Below are 22,096 nucleotides of genomic sequence, written 5' to 3'. Positions count from 1 at the left end.
CTCTCTCTCTCTCTCAGCCACTGTAAATTAAAATGAAATCGAGAGAAGTAAAAATTATTGAAAAATTCAACATATAAATCTCTCTCTCTCTCTCTCTCTCTCTCTCTCTCTCTCTCTCTCTCTCTCTCTCTCTCTCTCTCTCTCTCTCTCTCTCTCTCTCTCAGCCATTGTAAATTAAAATGAAATCGAGAGAGGTAAAAGTTATTGAAAAATACAACATATAAAATTGCGCTGTCTCTCTCTCTCTCTCTCTCTCTCTCTCTCTCTCTCTCTCTCTCTCTCTCTCTCTCTCATGACGCCTTCCTATCTCTTGAAATTGTAAGCATCGGTGGTTCAGTGGTAGAATTCTCGCCTGCCACGCGGGAGGCCCGGGTTCGATTCCCGGCCGATGCACAATCTTTTTGACGGTGCATTGGATCGTTACATTTACTTATATCTTGTATTAATTTCTTATGTTTACTTCTGTTATTGATTATTAATGACTTTTAGCCATATTCGTAAATCGTAATTTGATTAATATGTAATACACAATTTCCTCATCCCCTTTTCCTACTGTTTTCTCACATTCGTATTGAAACCCACACTTCTCTGCCATAAAGGAAAGTTGGCTCAACAGTCCTTTAATATAATCCAACCTTTCCTTTCTCATGGACACTTATCTTCCATTCCAAACTCTTCACAGATATCCAGCTGCCTTACTTGCATCAATTATTATAGTCTTCTTTTGTGTGTAATGATATTCCAAGGGTCTGGAATTGCCATTTCGATCCTCTCTTTTATTATCTCAGTATTTCTGTTTTGCATTTTCTTGTGTAAGCGTTTATTTCACGCGAAGCTTGCTTGCACGCATGTGGACAGGCTGATAATTAGGTTTGTTGTATATATAAATATATAATATATAGCGTATATGTCTCACTCTGACACGTGACTTATATATCTCTCATTATCACTGGGGAAATTAAAGACTGGGTGTAAATCCTGACCGGTTTCGGCTTTATTTCAAAGTCATTGACGAAAGGATTTACACCCAGTCTTCAGTTTTCCTAGTTATAATTATATATATATATATATATATATATATATATATATATATATATATATATATATATATATATATATATATGTGTGTGTGTGTGTGTGTGTGTGTGTGTGTCTGTGATATGCATGTAAATTACTTACATGGAATGTAAATGTTGAGAGAGAGAGAGAGAGAGAGAGAGAGAGAGAGAGAGAGAGAGAGAGAGAGAGAGAGAGAAACACACTTTGATATATCGTGAAAGCCTCTCATTTTGCAACGATCTGCAAAGTTTATAGCTCTGTAGACCGTCAGAGTACAGAGTTGCCATGTTTTAATTTTTTTAGGAAAAAAAAGTTATTTCTGTAAAATTTCATAAAGAATAAAATAGGTTTTAATTATCTGTTACTTTTTACGTTTTGAAATTTGCCTTTTTTAATCATTTTATTTGTTAGTAAAATATAATTCTTCAGAATCGCAGTGCACGGTCAGTATCACAGTGCACAGGAAGAGTAACCTTGCAATTTTAAACGTATTTTGAATGCCACGTGTATCTTTTGGAGTCAGTTGGCCTTATGCCAGCACGGCCCTTTCTCTCCCGAGCATTTCGTAATTTAATTCTCTCGGCATGAGCGAATTTATATCGTAAATCATAAAAAAGAGAATGAATTGGAGATACGGAATTTTTGTTTATATTTGCATTTTTATGCCTGTGATTTGAATATATGTTTATATTTATATTTTTATTTCACCTATTTGATATTTTTGTTTATAATACTTTTCTTTATTTTTGTTATTTGAATATTACAGAATTTGTTTAAGCGTTTGTTGTTGCTTAAAGATTGGCATTATCGACCGCAGACACATGAATGTTTTATCTTTATATGAATAAAGATATTTTTCATAACCATTTTGCCACTGGGTAAAAAACCAAAAAAAACAAAACAACTCTGTCACAACACTGTTTGAAAAGACAGAAAACTCCGTTGCATTTCTCATCCAAGTTAAATGAATAGAAAATTTTTTTTTCTTCTTTTTAGGCTCGAACGAACGTTTTGCAAATACACGAACGCACGCGACGGTTATATTATGGTGCTATTTGGCATCTCGCCAGATTCCTCTCCTCCTCCTCCTACCTCCACCTTCCCCTCCCCCCAACCGCTTCCTAAACCCCCTTCCTCCGGCGGAACCTCCCGCAGAAATTTACTCTTCTTTGCTTTCAACATCCACGAAATCAGAGGAAGGGTAGCGAAAACAGACTAAATAAATAAAAAGAAAAAAAAAAATAAGGTATCTCACGTGAAGGGAAGATTCGCCGTCGCTTTTACAAGCGATATCCAGCGGGCGGGACTTACTTTTATTGGCAAATCTTTTGTGTGTGATACATAGACCTTCTTTCTTTAATGCTCAAGTAAATGGGGAAGGATAGTCTATTGCCGTTAGACTGGGAAATTCGGGCGTTTGCTGTTTTATGATTTTAATCTGCACTCTTGGGTCCTTCTTGCTTACGTCAGTGATGTGAGATGGGTCTACTTGTGTTGTGGTATCTAGGTTCTTTTGTAGGTGTGTACAAGGTGCATTTAGTACCTAGCGTCCTGGTACCTAGGTCCTGTTCTTTGGACCTTTGGTAGTACAAATGATGGGGAACAGGGTTTTGGAAGACAGGAGAACAGAAGAGATTTTAAGGTGTTCAATAGAATCCAAATCTTTGCTAAAGGACAGGTCTAGGTCTAGCGTGGGCTGAAGACTGAAGAGTGATGGTAACAGATATGATGACTATGATGAGGTCTAAAGACTTGTATTTAATTCTGTCAGCAAAGAAGTAATGAGATCATTGTAGCTATCATAATTACATGTAACTGGCGAATGTTATAGGTCTGCGTCTATTGGCTCAACCTATTAAACACAAGCCCATAACATCACATCACCGATGTGGTGGTAATGCATTGCGTCTATAGTCTATAGTAGAAATCTAACCAGCTTGATTTCGAATCTAGGATTTCATCTCTAGGATTTCATGGCTTTCAGCGAAAAGAGTATCCAAAAATATTTAGAAAGTAGCGAAGATAAGATCACTGTTGCTCTTACGCTCCATGTTGTTGAAACTGTGGGTTTTGTTACCACGAACGGCTTAGTTGTGGCAAATATTTGACAATAATTTTATGAGGTGGCCAGCCATTGTTTAAAATAAGAATAGTTATTATTAGCTGTAATGCACTTAGACCGTGTATTGGTAGCTGAAAGATATTAAGCTCAAGGATGAAAATGGACGTATATCATGTAAACTTTTGCAGAGTTCTTGGAAACATGCACTGTGATTATGACGTCAGTCTCTCTCTTTCTCTCTCTCTCTCTCTCTCTCTCTCTCTCTCTCTCTCTCTCTCTCTCTCTCTCTCTCTGACATTGCCGTGACATTAAAGAGATTTCTTCTTCTTCGTCAGAGGTGATCTTTGCTTAGTAAATCAATACAGTTCTTGCGATTGTTATTTTATTGTATTGATCGATGGTCACTTTTACCGCTGGTAAATTGTAAAACAAAAGTTGTTTTTAATCTTTCATCAATCCAGCAGTTAATGTATGAATGTGGCAGTGACTGTTGTCATGGTTTTATCTAGACCTATAACAAAGTATGGAAACGTCTTAGCGTAGAATAAAATATACAAGTTATACGACAGAGAGAGAGAGAGAGAGAGAGAGAGAGAGAGAGAGAGAGAGAGAGAGAGAGAGAGAGAGAGAGATTTAATAAGGTCCGTTAAAAGACTCGGAGTGGAAGCTGTAAATCTCCTTTTAATTCGTGGACTTGGAGAACTCTATTTTCTTTGACTTTCTTTCTCTCTCTATTTTTTCACGTTCCGAAAGGGGTGTAAAAATGCATTTGGGGAGGAAGGGGCGAAGCGGAACTTATAAAAGAAACAGCGTTTGAAGATGAGAGGAAGACAGGAATTAGTTTTCCGAGAGTTCCTTGCACGTTTTGCTTTGCAGTGACTTCTGTTGAAGTTCTGCTACCGCTAGTACTACACCGGTCATTACCGTTCTTGGTTTTATCAATATGGTGTAGGTAGTACTAGTGCTGATACTCATAGTTTTCATTATTCATGTAGTCGTTATTGCTACTACTGACTACTACTAAATTCTAGTACTGTTAGTATTACTGACTTTATATTTGTCAAAATACCTGTTAACTTTAGGTACTATTAATGAAATCTGGTACTGCTTATAGTACTGTGCTTTTTTTTTTTATTGTTATTACTGTAAATACTGTTGCTGCCGGTAGACCAGTACTTCTCTGACTATTATTATTATTATTATATTATTGTTATTATTATTATTATTTATACTCTGTGCCTTATACTCTATTAGGCTATTATTTAAACCTTATTCCGCTGTTGGTTTCATGCTTTATCAGCTATCCGTATAAAGCATATAGCTGGCACTCAGTGGCGTTTTTTTCAGCAGATTTTGTACTAAAATCCACTGAAATGCTTTTGGTTGTGCGAGGGGATACTGAAATAATTTTGACAAATATCCTTCTATCTGGTTGTGGGTTATTCGTCATTTTAGGAAGCCCACGGCTGGCAAGAGGTGATGTAGGCCTACTTGTTTTTCCTTATAATTATTTCTGGGGATAATTATGTGTGGTTTCTCCACAGGATAATAACGCTTGTTTGTCAAATGCGTGGCTATTAAGTTTTTGGGAGCAATTATTCGACAAGGTAATGAGGCCATGTTTGTAAAATTTGTCCGTTAAGTTTCTGAAAGTCGTTATTCGACGAAAGAAAAGCTCGTTTGTCAAATATCTATCGGCAAAGTTTTTGGAAGCTTTTAGTCGACAGGGTAAAACAAGTAAAAATTGCGCCGAAGTTTCTCCGGCGCAGTCGAGTTTTCTGTACAGCCGCTACAGCGTATAATCAAGGCCACCGAAAATAGATCTACCTTTCGGTGGTCTTGGTATAATGCTGTATGAGTCGCGGCCCATGAAACTGAACCACAGCCTGGTGGTGGCTTATCCTCTATCGTTGCCAGAAGCACGATTATGGCAAACTTTAAGCTTAAATAAAATAAAAACTACTGAGGCTAAAGGGCTGCAATTTGGTAAGTTCGATGATTGGAGGGTGGATGATCAACATACCAGTTTGCAGCCTTCTAACCTCAGCAGTTTTTAAGATCTGGGGGCGGGCAGAAAAAGGTACGGACAGAATAAAGTGCGGACGGACAGACAAAGCCGGCACAATAGCTTTCTTTTACAGAAAACTAAAAGGCTTGTTCCTCACGAATCCGTCCGAAGTTTTCGGACAGTGACAATAAAATGCAATGCAGAAGTGTTACCAAGCGAGGTGCATAAATAACTTGGATTGAAACAAATTTTTTATGCATTTTTGCTTCTAAGTTTTCATGGAACGGTTCTCAACTGAAATCCACGACATGCTTATTTCTTTCATACTAGTTTTTTTTTCTTTTTAGAGTTCATGAATATTGTGTTTTAGGTTCATGTCGGTTGAATATATTTTAAGAACAGCAAAAGTTAGCAACAACGTTACTGTAACATATTTATATACGCACATACATACATATATATATATATATATATATATATATATATATATATATATATATATATATATATATATATATATATAAAGGCCTTTCTTATGCAGGATATGAGGCAGCAGAACCGAAGCTGATGCCTACTCATGTATATTCTTTTCTTCAACTTTTCCTCTTTCTGGAATTGGCCCGAACTTTTGAAAACAGTTTCCCACCACCGTGACGCTAACCATTCGGCCATGAAAAAAAAAACATAAAAAAAAGATTAATCCTCTTACCTCAGCCACCCTCTCCCCGTCCTCCCACACCCACTCCCTATCTTCCCCCTCCACCCCCCTCCCCCTCCCTAAAAAAAGGCAAGAGTTGTTTAATCATACCGCCTAGGAGTTAACTGCTACAAAACACTGAATTCGTTATGAATGTGGAACTCTGAGATTTCGCGCCAAATCTGGAAAGTTCCTTCCACAGTTTTCGCTGCGGTTCTTTCGAGTCCTTTTTGAAAGTTGGTTGTAGTACGAGTTCCGGCAAAAGATACAAGAGAGAGAGAGAGAGAGAGAGAGAGAGAGAGAGAGAGAGAGAGAGAGAGAGAGGAGGTTAAGAGGCTTATATACGGCGGGTGCGGATCAAGTTGACCGCGGATGTAGTTAAAATATTTTCCGCTGAAAGGGTTTATGCTCATTACTATTAAAGCTGCATTCAGTCCGAATTCTTAATGATAAGTACGCTTAATATGTTGCTGGATGGAGGAGAGAGAGAGAGAGAGAGAGAGAGAGAGAGAGAGAGAGAGAGAGAGAGAGAGAGAGAGAGAGATCCCTACGACCGTTTTGTATACATGTTTCCAAGTACTCCGTTATATCAGTTAACTTTTGACCTTTCATTGCAAGTTCATTTTTATTCCCGACACATCTATAACCTTCCTTCCCTCAGGAAGCGATTGACACTTCCTCATGGATTAGGCTAGTTGTTTACCCTCGCATAATCAATCTATCTTCGTCTAGAGGTATAGATCAAGATATTGAGTTGTCCTTTCCGACGGCCTTTATAATCCATCATGAGACTCTCGGTGATTCTTCTTCTTCTTCTTCTTCTTCTTCTTCTTCTTCTTCTTCTTCTTCTTCTTCTTCTTCTTTCTAGTTTTCTGTAAAAGAAAACTGTTGTGCCGGCTTTGTCTGTCCGTCCGCACTTTATTCTGTCCGCACTTTTCCTGTCCGCCATCAGATCTTAAAAACTACCGAGACTAGAGGGCTGCAAATTGATATGTTGATCATCCACCCTCCAATCATCAAACATACCAAATTGCAGCCCTCTAGCCTCAGCAGTTTTTATTTTATTAAAGGTCAAAGTTAGCCATGATCGTGCTTCTGGCAACGATATAGGATAGGCCGAGGTTAAAGTTTCATGGACCGCCGCTCACACAGCATTATACCGAGACCACCGAAAGATAGATCTATTTTCGGTGGCCTTGATTATACGCCGTAGCGGCTGTACAGAAAACCCGATTGCGCCGAAGAAACCGTCTCTTAAATTTGTTCCCTCTGCCGCACAAATGGTTCCTTCTCCCTGCGAAGTTTCCCATACGTCTTGGAAGTTCCATAAAAGTTTCTTTTTCCATTTGGAGTTTCCTGATTCCGTGCGTTTTGTCGTTAGTGATATCTTTTCCTTATCATCCTCCCTTCAGGGAATGTCGTGAACTGGAAATTCTGAAGTTCAAGCGGAGATGCGACGCGTTGCATTTTTATACATTTTTACCTATTTATTGATTGATTTTTTAAATTTGTTAATAATTTGTATCTCTCCTTTCTGTGTTTCCCTTTAATTTCTCTTACCTCTTCCTAATGGACACCTTAATTTTCTTTGGAAGCTTAAAGAATTTCAAGTCAGTGGCCCCTTTGGTGGGCTTGTTCCATATGAATAGGTTTCATCTTCTGAATGATAATAATAATAATAATAATAATAATAATAATAATAAAATAATTTAATAGATTTGAAACGATTTTCAAACTTCCAGTCTCTTAAGTACTCCCCGCACTGTTCAAGTTTCTACTTTAAACTTACTCTTCTTTCTAAGTTTCCCCTTTAATTTAGTCTTCCCTTTAAGGTTTCTTTCTCCCCGTTTTTTGAGAGGTAGAACGACCTAGCGCCGCATAAACTTTTCAAGAGCCTAATGTATTCCTTTGGAACGATGAATACATTACTACGGGAAACCTCTGGTCTCGCTTATGATTCAGTCTGGCACTTATCAGAGTGCCTCTAACCCTCCTCCTCCTCCTCCTCCTCATCCTCCTCATCCTCCTCCTCTCACTCAGACATAACCCCCTCCCTCCCCAGAGAGCGCTGGAATGGGCCGGTGGGCGGATGATGTGAGATTTGGCTGTGTGATCGGAATTCGTCGGGATTTTGGACGGTGGAGGAGTTGTAGGAATGGATAAAGAAACGGCGGATTAAGGATGGAAGGGAAGTGAAGAACGGATAAAGGAGAATGAGGGACGGGTAAGAGAATTACTAGGGAATGCTCGCTTTTGGTCGCATCTGCCAGTTCCCATATCCGTACCCATACCCATACCCATATCTGTACCATACCCATACCCATATCTGTGCCATACCCATATCCGTACCATACCCATACCATACCCATACCTATATCCATACCCATACCATACCTATACCTATACCCATACCCATACGGTATCGAATTTATGCAGGTGAATGAGAGAATCATTAGCGACTGAGGGATTAACACAGGACTTGGATTTAGCCAAAGTAGGAGATGGATTTAAGGCTGTTAGGTTTTCTATGGGGTTTACGTAGGGCTTATGGTGAATACTTAGTTGGAGTTTGGGGACTTAGAAAACGAAAAATTAATTCAGTTTCTGTGCCAATTAACGGCCCGTTCGAGAGACAGGCTCGGGAAGAACTCTCAAGAATAGTTTATTTATTGTTTTTAATATTTTTTTTTTGTACATGCTAAGGAAAACGAATGAATCGTGATTTTTAAAGGCTGGTGTAAAATGAATTGTTTTGTAAAGGCTGAAGTTAATTAAATGTAATGTATAGCAGGAGGAAACTGTTTTGCAAAGGCTGAAGTAGGTGAGGTGTTTTGCAAAGGCTGAAGAAAGTGAGGTGTTTTGTAAAGGCTGAAGAAAATGACGTGGTTTGTGAAGGCTGAAGAAAGTGAGGTGTTTTGCAAAGACTGAAGAAAGTGAGGTATTTTGCAAAGTCTGAAGAAAGTGAGATGTTTTGCAAAGGCTGAAGAAAGTGAGGTGTTTTGCAAAGGCTGAAGAAAGTGAGGTGTTTTGCAAAGGCTGAAGAAAGTGAGGTGTTTTGCAAAGGCTGAAGGAAGTGAAGTGTTTTGCAAAGGCTGAGGAAAATGAGGTGTTTTGCAAAGGCTGAAGAAATTGAGGTGTTTTGCAAAGGCTGAAGAAAGTGAGGTGTTTTGCAAAGGCTGAAGAAAGTGAGGTGTTTTGCAAAGGCTGAGGTGTTTTGCAAAGGCTGAAGAAAGTGAAGTGTTTTGCAAAGGCTGAAGAAAGTGAAGTGTTTTGCAAAGGCTGAAGAAAGTGAGGTGTTTTGCAAAGGCTGAAGAAAGTGAGGAGTTTTGCAAAGGCTGAAGAAAGTGAGGTGTTTTGCAAAGACTGAAGATAGTGAGGTGTTTTGTTAAGGCTGAAGAAAGTGAAGTGTTTTGTAAAGACTGAAGAAAGTGAGGTAATTTGCAAAGGCTGAAGGAAGTGAGGTATTTTGTAAAGGCTAAAGAAAGTGAGGTGTTTTGCAAAGGCTGGAGAAAGTGAGGTGTTTTGCAAAGCCTGGAGAATATGAAGTGTTTTGCAAAGCCTGGAGAATATGAAGTGTTTTGCAAAGCCTGGAGAATATGAAGTGTTTTGCAAAGCCTGGAGAATATGAAGTGTTTTGTAAAGACTGAAGAAAATGAAGTGTTTTGTGAAGACTGATGAATATGAGTTGTTTTGTCAAGGCCTAATCACATTTTTTAAAGGCTAATAAAAGTGAACAGTGCATTATCAAGACTGAAGAAAATAAGCGGTTTTTGTAAAGCATAGAAAAGGAGTAATTGTTGATAAAGCCTGACAAAAATTGGCACTGCTTTATGAATGCTGAAGTAATTATGTGTTGAAACACTTTAGTGTTCAAGAAGATAACATACTTTTTCTCTTAGCTTTCGACAAGTGATCCAGACTACATGACGGGAATCAGCTGGGCAGTCAAGTGCATACACTTCAGTGATGTTTCACCTCCTCTACGTCCAGGCTTTGGACGTGTTTCCCACATTCTGTTGTGGTGCCTTGTCCTTCTCACGTAGGGAACAAGTGCCGTTAGTGTACCTCACGTGGTGCACTGTAGGCAATGGCATTATTAAAGGTTTTTTTGTAGTGTCCCATTGGCCCCCAGCTACATTCATTTTTAAGCTTTTTACAAGACCTCCATTCCATCTTCCTTTCTTCAGTCTTGCTGTCCAACACCTCTAACTGACACTTAATCCTGTTACTTCATTTCCTTTATTTTCCGGATCTCTCCATCTTGCTGTCCAACCACTCCAACTCTCCTTTCACTGTCTTAAGGGCTAACTGGTCGAAAGTGCTCCAGTACTTAGCCCAAATTTCATGAATCAAAATCAAACTTGTATTTCCACAACTTCCGAGATATAGCCAGGAAAGCTCTCTCTCTCTCTCTCTCTCTCTCTCTCTCTCTCTCTCTCTCTCTCTCTCTCTCTCTCTCTCTAGTATCTGCTGTCCTTGAAATGAAAACATGTAAAAAAAAAGGTGGGGTGCGGCTATCGTTATGACATGAAAAACACATACCTTACAACAAACAAAACATGACGACTCGCGATGACACTTCAACACGTTGTAAATTTCCTTCCGCTTTTGTTGTCGCCTTCATCTTCTTTTTCTTCTTCTTCTTCTTCTTCTTCTTCTTCTTCTTCTTCTCCCTCGTTGCGAATCCAAGGATCCTCGGCTGAGGATTCCCGCGCACAAGTTAAAGTGGTCCTTTCAACAATCTAGAGTCCTTGCAGAGAGATCCCTCAGGATTAGATGGGTCGTAGGGGGTACGAAGGAGAGGAGATTGTGGGGGGAAGTGGGATGGATGGGGGGGGGGAGGAGAGGTAGTCGAAGAAGAGGAGAATGAGATGAGGAAAGAGAGGAAGGAAGAGGAATGAGAAGGAATAAATGAGGAAAGAAACTGAGAAAGGAGAGATGAGAGGGAATGTTTAGTTGAGGAAAGAAGTGAAATGAGAGATGGATGAAGAGGAGGAGGAGGAGGATGAGATGAGGGAAAAGAGAAAGAAAGAAAAATGAGAAGGAATAAATGAGGAAAGAGACTGAGAAAGAAGAGATGAGAGGGAGTGTTTAGTTGAGGAAAGAAGTAAGAAGGAAGAGATTAGATGTGGAGACGGGGCAGTTGAGAAAAGGGGATTAGGAAGAAGGAGAAGATAATGAGAAAGAATAGTTGAGAAACTAGGTGATTGATGAGGAAGGAGGAAACGCAAGTAATATAAGAGAAAACACGAGAAATAAGGGATAGGAGAGGAGAATGACGCAAGACAAGGAAAGAAGATAGAAACGTGGGAAGCAGCAATAAAAGCAGAAGAAAATAATGGGAATAACAGAGGAATGGAAGAAAGACGGTCGGATAGACGGCGAAATTCAACGAGACTCGACTGATAAATGGAAATGACAGATACCCCTTGGTTTTTCTTCTTCTTCTTCTTCCTCTTCAGAGTCGATAAGAAGAAGAAGAAGAAGAAGAAGAAGAGAGAGAGAGAGAGAGAGAGAGAGAGAGAGAGAGAGAGAGAGAGAGAGAGAGATTCACCCCGTTATCTGACAAGTCTCTCTTGCAAATTAACTTCCTTATCAGTTGTTTCATTATGCATAATATAAAACGTACTTCGTCAAGACTTAGGTATATTTTCTATTCATTTCCCCCTCCTCTGGTATGTTCTATTCATTTCCCCCCTCCCCCGGTATATTCTATTCATTTCCCCTCTCCCCGGTATATTCTATTCATTTCCCCCTCTCCCCGGTATATTCTATTAATTTCCCCTCTCCCCGGTATATTCTATTCATTTCCCCTCTCCCCGGTATATTCTATTCATTTCCCCTCCCCGGTATATTCTATTCATTTCCCCTCTCCCCGGTATATTCTATTCATTTCCCCTCTCCCCGGTATATTCTAGTTATTTCCCTCTCCCCCGGTATATTCTATTCATTTCCCCTCCCCCGGTATATTCTATTCATTTCCCCTCTCCCCCGGTATATTCTATTCATTTCCCCTCTCCCCCGGTATATTCTATTCATTTCCCCTCTCCCCGGTATATTCTATTCATTTCCCCTCTCCCCCGGTATATTCTATTCATTTCCCCTCTCCCCCGGTATATTCTATTCATTTCCCCCTCCCCGGTATATTCTATTCATTTCCCCTCTCCCCCGGTATATTCTATTCATTTCCCTCTCCCCGGTATATTCTATTCATTTCCCTCTCCCGGTATATTCTATTCATTTCCCCTCTCCCCTGTATATTCTATTCATTTCCCCTCTCCCCGGTATATTCTATTCATTTCCCCTCTCCCTGGTATATTCTATTCATTTCCCATCTCCCTGGTATATTCTATTCATTTCCCCTCTCCCTCGGTATATTCTATTCATTTCCCCTCTCCCCGGTATAGTATAGTAATTTCCCCTCTCCCCCGGTATATTCTATTCATTTCCCCTCTCCCCGGTATATTCTAGTCATTTCCCCTCTCCCCCGGTATATTCTATTCATTTCCCCCTCCCCCGGTATATTCTATTCATTTCCCCTCTCCACCGGTATATTCTATTCATTTCCTCCTCCCCGGTATATTCTATTCATTTCCCCTCTCCCCCGGTATATTCTATTCATTTCCCCTCTCCCCGGTATATTCTATTCATTTCCCCTCTCCCCCGGTATATTCTATTCATTTCCCCTCTCCCCGGTATATTCTATTCATTTCCCCCTCCCCGGTATATTCTATTCATCTAGCTCCTGGTATATTCTATTAATTTCCCCCTCCCCTGGTATATTCTATTCATTTCCCCCTCCCGGTATATTATATTCATTTCCCCTCTCCCCCGGTATATTCTAGTCATTTCCCCTCTCCCCTGGTATATTCTATTCATTTCCCCTCTCCCCCAGTATATTCTATTCATTTCCCCTCTCCCCCGGTATATTCTATTCATTTCCCCCTCCCCCGGTATATTCTATTAATTTCCCCTCTCCCCCGGTATATTCTATTCATTTCCCCTCTCCCCCAGTATATTCTATTCATTTCCCCTCTACCCCGGTATATTCTAGTCATTTCCCCTCTCCCCTGGTATATTATTAATTTCCCCTCTCCCCGGTATATTCTATTAATTTCCCTCTCCCCCGGTATATTCTATTCATTTCCCCCTCCCCAGTATATTCTATTCATTTCCCCCTCCCCGGTATATTATATTCATTTCCCCCTCCCCGGTATATTCTATTAATTTCCCCTCTCCCCCGGTATATTCTATTCATTTCCCCTCTCCCCCGTATATTATATTAATTTCCCCTCTCCCCCGGGTATATTCTATTCATTTCCCCTCTCCCCGGTATATTCTATTAATTTCCCTCTCCTCCGGTATATTCTATTCATTTCCCCTCTCCCCGGTATATTCTATTCATTTCCCTCTCCCCTGGTATATTCTATTCATTTCCCTCTCCCCGGTATATTCTATTCATTTCCCCTCTCCCCGGTATATTATAGTCATTTCCCCTCTCCCCGGTATATTCTATTCATTTCCCCTCTCCCCGGTATATTCTATTCATTTCCCCTCCCCCAGTATATTCTATTCATTTCCCCTCTCCCCCAGTATATTCTATTAATTTCCCCTCTCCCCTGGTATATTCTATTCATTTCCCCCTCTCCTGGTATATTCTATTCATCTAGCTCCCCTGGTATATTCTATTAATTTCCCCCTCACCTGGTATATTCTATTCATTTCCCCCATCTCCTGGTATATTCTATTCATCTAGCTCCCCTGGTATATTCTATTCATTTCCCCCTCTCCTGGTATATTCTATTCATTTCCCCCCTCTCCTGGTATATTCTATTCATCTAGCTCCCCTAGTATATTCTATTCATTTCCCCCCTCACCTGGTATATTCTATTCATTTCCCCTCTCCCTGGTATATTCTATTCATCTAGCTCCCTGGTATATTCTATTCATTTCCCCCTCTCCTGGTATATTCTATTCATCTAGCTCCCCTGGTATATTCTATTCATTTCCCCCTCTCCTGGTATATTCTATTCATCTAGCTCCCCTGGTATATTCTATTCATTATCCCCCTCTCCTGGTATATTCTATTCGTCTTGCTCCCCTGGTATATTCTATTCATTATTCCCCTCTCCTGGTATATTCTATTCATCTTACTCACCTGGTATACTTTATTAATTTCCCCCTCTCCTGGTATATTCTATTCATTTTCCTTTCCGTAGTATGTTCCATTCACTTCTCCATTCCTCTGGTATATTTTATTAATTTCCGACTTACCTTGGTATAATCTATTCATCTCCCTCCCCGGTATATTCAATTCTTCCCCCTCCCCTGGTATATTCAATTCTTCCCCCTCCCCCGGTATATTAAATTCTTCCCCCTCCCCCGGTATATTCAATTCTTCCCCCTCCCCCGGTATATTCAATTCTTCCCCCTCCCCCGGAATATTCAATTCATTTCCCCTCCCCGGTATGTTCTATTCTTCCCCTAACCCGGTATATTCTATTCTTTCCCTCCCCTGGTATATTCTATTCATCCCCTCCCCCAGTTTATTCTATTCATCCCCCTCCCCGGTATATTCTATTCATTTCCCCTCTCCCCGGGTATATTCTATTCATTTCCCCCTCCCCGGTTTATTCTATTCATCCCCTCCCCAGTATATTCTGTTCACCCCTCTCCCTGGGTATATCCAATTCTTTCCCCTCCCCCGGTATATTCTATTCTTCCCCCTCCCCCGGTATATTCTATTCATTTCCCCTCCCCGGTATATTCTATTCTTTCCCCTCCCCGGTATATTCTATTCTTCCCCTCCCCGGTATATTCTATTCTTCCCCTCCCCGGTATATTCTATTCATTTCCCCTCCCCTGGTATATTCTATTCATCCCCATCCCCTGGTATATTCTATTCATCCCCCTCCCCGGTTTATTCTATTCATATTCATATTCTGTTCAACCCTCTCCCGGGTATATTCTATTCATTTCTTTCTCCCTGGTATATTCTATTCATCCCCTTCCCCGGTATATTCTGTTCACCCCTCTCCCCGGGTATATTCTATTCATTTCCCCTCTCCCGGTATATTCTATTCACCCTCTCCCTGGTTTATTCTATTCATCCCCTCCCCCGGTTTATTCTATTCATCCCCCTCCCTGGTATATTCTATTCATCCCCTCCCCGGTATATTCTATTCATTCCCCCTCCCCTGGTATATTCTATTCATCCCCCTCCCGGTTTATTCTATTCATCCCCCTTCCTGGTATATTCTATTCATCCCTCCCCTGGTTTATTCTATTCATCCCCCTCCCTGGTTTATTCTATTCATCTATCTCCCCGGTATATTCTGTTCATCCCCCTTCCTGGTATATTCTGTTCACCCCTCTCCCTGGTATATTCTGTTCATCCCCCTCCCCTGGTTTATTCTATTCATCCTCCCCTGGTTTATTCTATTCATCCCCCTCCCGGTTTATTCTATTCATCCCCCTCCTGGTTTATTCTATTCATCCCCCTCCCCGGTATATTCTGTTCATCCCCTTCCCCTGGTATATTTTGTTAATTTCCCTGGTTTATTCTATTCATCCCCCCTCCCTGGTTTATTCTATTCATCCCCTCCCCGGTTTATTCTATTCATCCCCTCCCCTGGTTTATTCAATTCTTCCCCTCCCCGGTTTATTCTATTCATCCCCCTCCCCGGTATATTCTGTTCATCCCCTTCCCCGGTATATTCTGTTCACCCCTCCCGGGTATATTCTGTTCATCCCCTCCCCGGTTTATTCTATTCATCCCCCTCCCCGGTTTATTCTATTCATCCCCCTCCCCGGTTTATTCTATTCATCCCCCTCCCCTGGTTTATTCTATTCTTCCCCCTCCCCGGTTTATTCTATTCATCCCCCTCCCCGGTTTATTCTATTCATCCCCCTCCCCGGTATATTCTGTTCATCCCCTCCCCGGTATATTCTGTTCACCCCTCTCCCCGGGTATATTCTGTTCATCCCCCTCCCCCGGTTTATTCTATTCATCCCCCTCCCCCGGTTTATTCTATTCATCCCCCTCCCCCGGTTTATTCTATTCATCCCCCTCCCCCGGTATATTCTGTTCATCCCCTTCCCCCGGTACATTCTGTTCATCCCCTTCCCCCGGTATATTCTGTTCATCCCCTTCCCCCGGTATATTCTGTTCACCCCTCTCCCCGGGTATATTCTGTTCATCCCCCTCCCCCGGTTTATTCTATTCATCCCCCTCCCCCGGTATATTCTGTTCACCCCTCTTCCCGGGTATAGCCTATTCTTTCCCCTAACCCGGTATATTCTATTCATCCCCCTACCCCGGTATATCCAATTCTTTCCCCTCCCCGGTATATTCTATTCTTCTCCCTCCCCTGGTATACTCAATTCTTCCCCCTCCCCGTTATATTCTATTCATCCCCCTCCCCTGGTATATTCTATTCATCCCCCCCCGGTTTATTCTATTCATCCCCCTCCCCGGTTTATTCTATTAATCCCCCTCCCCCGGTATATTCTGTTCATCCCCTTCCCCCGGTATATTCTGTTCATCCCCTTCCCCCGGTATATTCTGTTCATCCCCTTCCCCCGGTATAGTCTGTTCATCCCCTTCCCCGGTATATTCTATTCATCCCCTTCCCCGGTATATTCTGTTCATCCCCTCCCCGGTATATTCTGTTCATCCTCTTCCCGGGTATATTCTGTTCATCCCCCTCCCCAGTTTATTCTATTCATCCCCCTCCCCGGTATATTCTATTCATCCTCCCCGGTATATTCTATTCACCCCCCTCCCCGGTATATTCTATTCATCCCCTCCCCCCGGTTTATTCTATTCATCCCCCTCCCCGGTATATTCTATTCTTCCCCCTCCCCGGTTTATTCTATTCATCCCCCTCCCCAGTTTATTCTATTCATCCCCTCCCCGGTATATTCTGTTCATCCCCTTCCCCGGTATATTCTGTTCACCCCTCTCCGGTATATTCTGTTCTTCCCCCTCCCCGGTTTATTCTATTCATCCCCTCCCCGGTTTATTCTATTCATCCCCCTCCCTGGTTTATTCTATTCATCCCCTCCCCGGTTTATTCTATTCATCCCCCTCCCCTGGTATATTCTGTTCATCCCCTTCCCCAGTATATTCTGTTCATCCCCTCCCCCGGTTTATTCTATTCATCCCTCTCCCGGTTTATTCTATTCATCCCCCTCCCCGGTTTATTCTATTCATCCCCCTCCCCGGTTTATTCTATTCATCCCTCCCCGGTTTATTCTATTCATCCCCTCCCCGGTTTATTCTATTCATCCCCCTCCCCGGTATATTCTGTTCATCCCCTTCCCCCGGTATATTCTGTTCACCCCTCTCCCCGGGTATATTCTGTTCATCCCCCTCCCCGGTTTATTCTATTCATCCCCCTCCCCCCAGTTTATTCTATTCATCCCCCTCCCCGGTTTATTCTATTCATCCCCCTCCCCGGTATATTCTGTTCATCCCTCTCCCCGGGTATATTCTGTTCATCCCCTTCCCCGGTTTATTCTGTTCATCCCTTCCCCTGGTATATTCTGTTCACCCCTCTCCCCGGGTATATTCTGTTCATCCCCCTCCCCAGTTTATTCTATTCATCCCCTCCCCTGGTATATTCTGTTCACCCCTCTTCCCGGGTATAGCCTATTCTTTCCCTAACCTGGTATATTCTATTCATCCCCTACCCTGGTATATCCAATTCTTTCCCCTCCCCCGGTATATTCTATTCTTCTCCCTCCCCCGGTATACTCTATTCTGTCCCCTCCCCCGTTATATTCTATTCATCCCCCTCCCCCGGTATATTCTATTCATCCCCCTCCCCCGGTTTATTCTATTCATCCCCCTCCCCCGGTTTATTCTATTCATCCCCCTCCCCCGGTATATTCTGTTCTTTCCCCTTCCCCGGTATATTCTGTTCATCCCCTTCCCCGGTATATTCTGTTCATCCCCTTCCCCGTTATATTCTATTCACCCCTCTCCCCGGGTTTATTCTATTCATCCCCCCCCCGGTTTATTCTATTCATCCCCCTCCCCGGTATATTCTATTCATCCCCCTCCCCGGTATATTCTATTCATCCCCCTACCCCGGTATATTCTATTCTTCCCCCTCCCCCGGTATATTCTATTCATCCCCCTCCCCCGGTATATTCTATTCATCCCCCTACCCGGTATATTCTATTCTTCTCCCTCCCCGGTATATTCTATTCTTCCCCTACCCCGGTATATTCTATTCTTCCCCTACCCTGGTATATTCTATTCTTCCCCTACCCCGGTATATTCTATGCACCTCTTCCCCCGGTATATTTTATTCATCCCCCTCCTCCTCCCCCTTCCCCAGTGTTCCCATACCCATAAAAACTTTCACATTCAATTTTCAGACATGAAAAGATTTCTTCTTATTTACCCTGAGTTATTTCACAGGATTTTCCGCCTGTGTGTGTGGGCGGGGGTGGTGGGGGGGAGGAGGTGGAGTAGGAGGAGTAGGAGGGTTAATACCTGAGGAAAAAGATGAAAGGTCAGGTAAGGGAGACGGGCTGGTGATGATATGAGTTAAGATGTAGGAACAGGACTGACTTATTTATTCTAAATCATCTGGCGTTACAGGGAACAAGGTCAGTGTCTTGTTCAGGAAGAGGAAAGTGAGGATGGGACGATAGACGGGGAGAAATGAGAAGTGAGAGATAATGAGGAAAGATGTAGAGAAGGTGAAGAAGGAGGAGAAGGAGGAAGAAATAAGAAGAAAACGACGCGGAAAGATGAAAAGTGAGAGACCATCAGGAAATGTGTAGTGAAGAAGAAGAAGACGTAGAAAGCTGTGAGGAGGAATGAGAGTTAATGAGAGAAGAAGAAAAAGAAAAAGAAGAAGGAAGAAATAAGAAGAAAAAGATGAGGAAAACGGGAAGACAAGTGCAGAGAATAAAAATAAAAAAGAGAGAGAGAGGAGGGTCATAAATAGCGAGATTCCTCGAGGCTTCAATGACAAATGGCGGTGACAGATAGCGCCTGGGTCTTCGTCTTACTCAAAGCCGATATAGCGAGAGAGAGAGAGAGAGAGAGAGAGAGAGAGAGAGAGAGAGAGCGCGTCCGTACCTCAGAAATCAAAGCCCTGCATATCAGCATCGCTTACAGAAGTGTACTGCGTAAAGTAGAGAGAGAGAGAGAGTGTCCGTACTTTGGAGAGAGAGAGACCTTACCTTACAGACCTTACAATTCGTTCGGGTTGCCCCAGGTCCCTCAGTGTGAGGCGCCTTTGATGTCTACCAGAGAGTTGCTAACGCATCTTCCGGTATATTTTGCATCTTCCAGTCTTGGATGGTCTGGGATGCATCTTAGATATTTGTCGAGCTTATTCTTAAACACATCTACGCTCACTCCTGTTATGTTCCTCAGATGAGCTGGTAGCGCATTGAATAGACGCTGCATTATCGATGCTGGTGCGTGGTGGATTAATGTCCTGTGTGCTTTCCTTAATTTTCCTGGTATAGTTTTTGGCACTATTAATCTACCTCTGCTTGCTCTTTTTGATAATTTTAGTTCCATGATATTTTCGGTAATTCCTTCTATCTGTTTCCATGCTTGAATTACCATGTAGCGTTCTCTTCTCCTTTCAAGACTATATAAATTTAAGAATTGTAGTCTTTCCCAGTAGTCAAGGTCCTTAACTTCTTCTATTCTAGCTGTAAATGACCTTTGTACACTCTCTATTTGTGTAATATCCTTTTGGTAGTGTGGGTACCATATTATATTGCAATATTCAAGTGGACTACGTACGTACGTTTTATAAAGCATAATCATGTGTTCAGCTTTTCTTGTTTTGAAGTGCCGGAACAACATTCCCATTTTTGCTTTGCATTTTGCCAATAAATTGCTATTTGATCATTGCATAACATATTCCTATTCAACATCACACCAAGGTCTTTAACTGCTTCCTTGTTTGTGATTGTCTCATTATTAGGTCCTTTATATGCATATAGCATTCCTACTTTATCACCATAGTTCATTGATTCAAATTTATCAGAGTTAAATACCATCCTATTTATCTCTGCCCATTTATATATTTTATTTAGGTCTCTTTGTAGCGAGTTCCTATCTTCATCACAAGCAATTTCTCTACTTATTCTTGTGTCATCTGCGAAACTTCTTACTACTGAGTCCTTAACATTACTGTCTATGTCTGCAATCATAATCACAAACAGCAATGCAGCTAACACCGTACCCTGTGGTACACCGGATATTACCGTAGCTTCATCCGATTTCTCATCGTTTGCAATCACTATCTGTTTTCTGTTTTGCAAAAATTCTTTTATCCATCTTCCTACTTTGTCAACAATGTTATGTTTTCTAATTTTTTCGCTAATATATTATGATCTACCTTGTCAAAAGCTTTTGCAAAGTCTAGGTAAACCACATCTGTATCTTTTTCATTTATCATATTTTTATATATGCTTTCATGGTGGACTAACAGTTGGGTTTGTGTACTTTTTTCCGGGTACAAAACCATGTTGTCCTATATTGAACAATCTATTTTTCATTAAATGTTTCATTATATTTTTTTATTACCCTTTCATATACTTTCATAATATGAGATGTCAGACTCACAGGCCTATAATATACTAGTCTTGAACCACTTTTGAAAGTAGGAGTAATATATGCTAATTTATGCTCATCATAAATCTTGCCTGTATCTATACTTTGTCTTAATAATATTGCTAGCGGCTTTGCGATTGAATGAACCACTTTCTTTAACAATATGACAGGTACTCCATCTGGTCCTGCTGCTGATCCATTTTAATTTCATTAATAGCCTGCACAATATCGGCTTCTGTAATATCTATATCTGATAAGTATTCAGTATTTTCATCTCTTATTTCTGTATCATTATCTTCATTTTCAATTCTAGGTGTAAATTCACTCTTATATCTTTCTGCTAAAGAGAGAGAGAGAGAGAGAGAGAGTCTGTACCTTAGAGAGAGAGAGAGAGAGAGAGTCTGTACCTTAGAGAGAGAGAGAGAGAGAGAGAGAGAGAGAGAGTGTCTGTACCTTAGAGACAGAGAGAGAGAGAGTGTCTGTACCTTAGAGAGAGAGAGAGAGGGAGAGAACTTGTCCATATCAGCATCATGTATAAAAGTGTAATTATGCATAACGAAATTATTTTGGAAAGAACTTAACACAGTCTACACTTCAAATATTTTATTTATATGCCAAGGTTTGGTATTCTCTTCCTGCTTCCGTTTTCCCATGACTTGTCTCTCCTTAACAATTATGAGCCAGATATCAATCTAGCTGAATGAGGTGTTGGTTCTAAGACAGCTCTGGTGTAAAGGAACCCTGAATATTGCGGCGTTTTTTCGCAATATAGAGTTTTAATCTTCATATATCTGAAGTCATGTTTCTCAGTTTTCTCTGGAAGAAATTTATTGTTTCTCATTGAAATTCTGCATCAGGTTCAGTGGCTGGGGAGTTTAGGAGCAGTTGTAAACTCGAGGGTCAACCACTTCGGTCAGTTTTTCTAACCAGCCACTCGCCTTGCTAAGGACGTGACCCGGGTTCGATCCCAAAATACTTGCTTTGGAATGGAAGGATAATACTTTTGAAAGGACCTCACTTTAGAGGAAAATTCATTTATATATATATATATATATATATATATAACATACATCAGTATATATATATATATATATATATATATATATATATATATATATATATATATATATATATATATGCCTGTATGAAATTTATCACATCACCGCAATTCATATACATGCATTAAGCTGCTAACGTCCTTGATGGCCGTGTGGTTTAATGCGCGTCACTGTAGCATATATGAAAATATATTTCGAGGTAGAGCGAATTAGATATTAAAGGACATTTGTATCTGTAGTTTTAGTATATATATATATATATATATATATATATATATATATATATATAGAGAGAGAGAGAGAGAGAGAGAGAGAGAGAGAGAGAGAGAATAATATTAAGATTGTAACCTAAAGCTCCATTTAAACTGAGATGTGTGATATTTTTCAAGTTAGGGAATAGAAGAGAGAGAGAGAGAGAGAGAGAGAGAGAGAGAGGAGCAGGCGTCTTAAATGCCTATTCACCAAGCTCTAATAGCACCAAAGGGCACCAAAGGAAAGGGAAAGAGAGGAGAGAGAGAGAGATTGAGAGAGAGAGAGAGAGAGAGAGAGAGAGAGAGAGAGAGAGAGGAAGTTCCAAAAATAGAAGCCATACAATCCTTCTTCCCGTTTCCCCACC

At 41.1% G+C, this 22,096-nt stretch overlaps 1 protein-coding gene and 1 non-coding gene across 2 annotated transcripts in view; both read left to right on the top strand.

Moving 5' to 3' along the window:
• The window catches only part of Hk (Hyperkinetic), a 489,203-nt gene that overhangs the window by 6,237 nt on the left and 460,870 nt on the right, over positions 1-22,096 (top strand). The window lies entirely within an intron of this gene.
• On the top strand, positions 323-393 carry TRNAG-GCC (transfer RNA glycine (anticodon GCC)). Its single transcript has one exon. It is a non-coding gene; the product is annotated as a tRNA-Gly (tRNA).

Source organism: Macrobrachium rosenbergii, chromosome 45 (assembly GCF_040412425.1).
Source record: "Macrobrachium rosenbergii isolate ZJJX-2024 chromosome 45, ASM4041242v1, whole genome shotgun sequence".
Taxonomy (NCBI): Eukaryota; Metazoa; Arthropoda; class Malacostraca; order Decapoda; family Palaemonidae; genus Macrobrachium; species Macrobrachium rosenbergii.
This window is presented reverse-complemented; position numbering and strand designations above follow the sequence as displayed.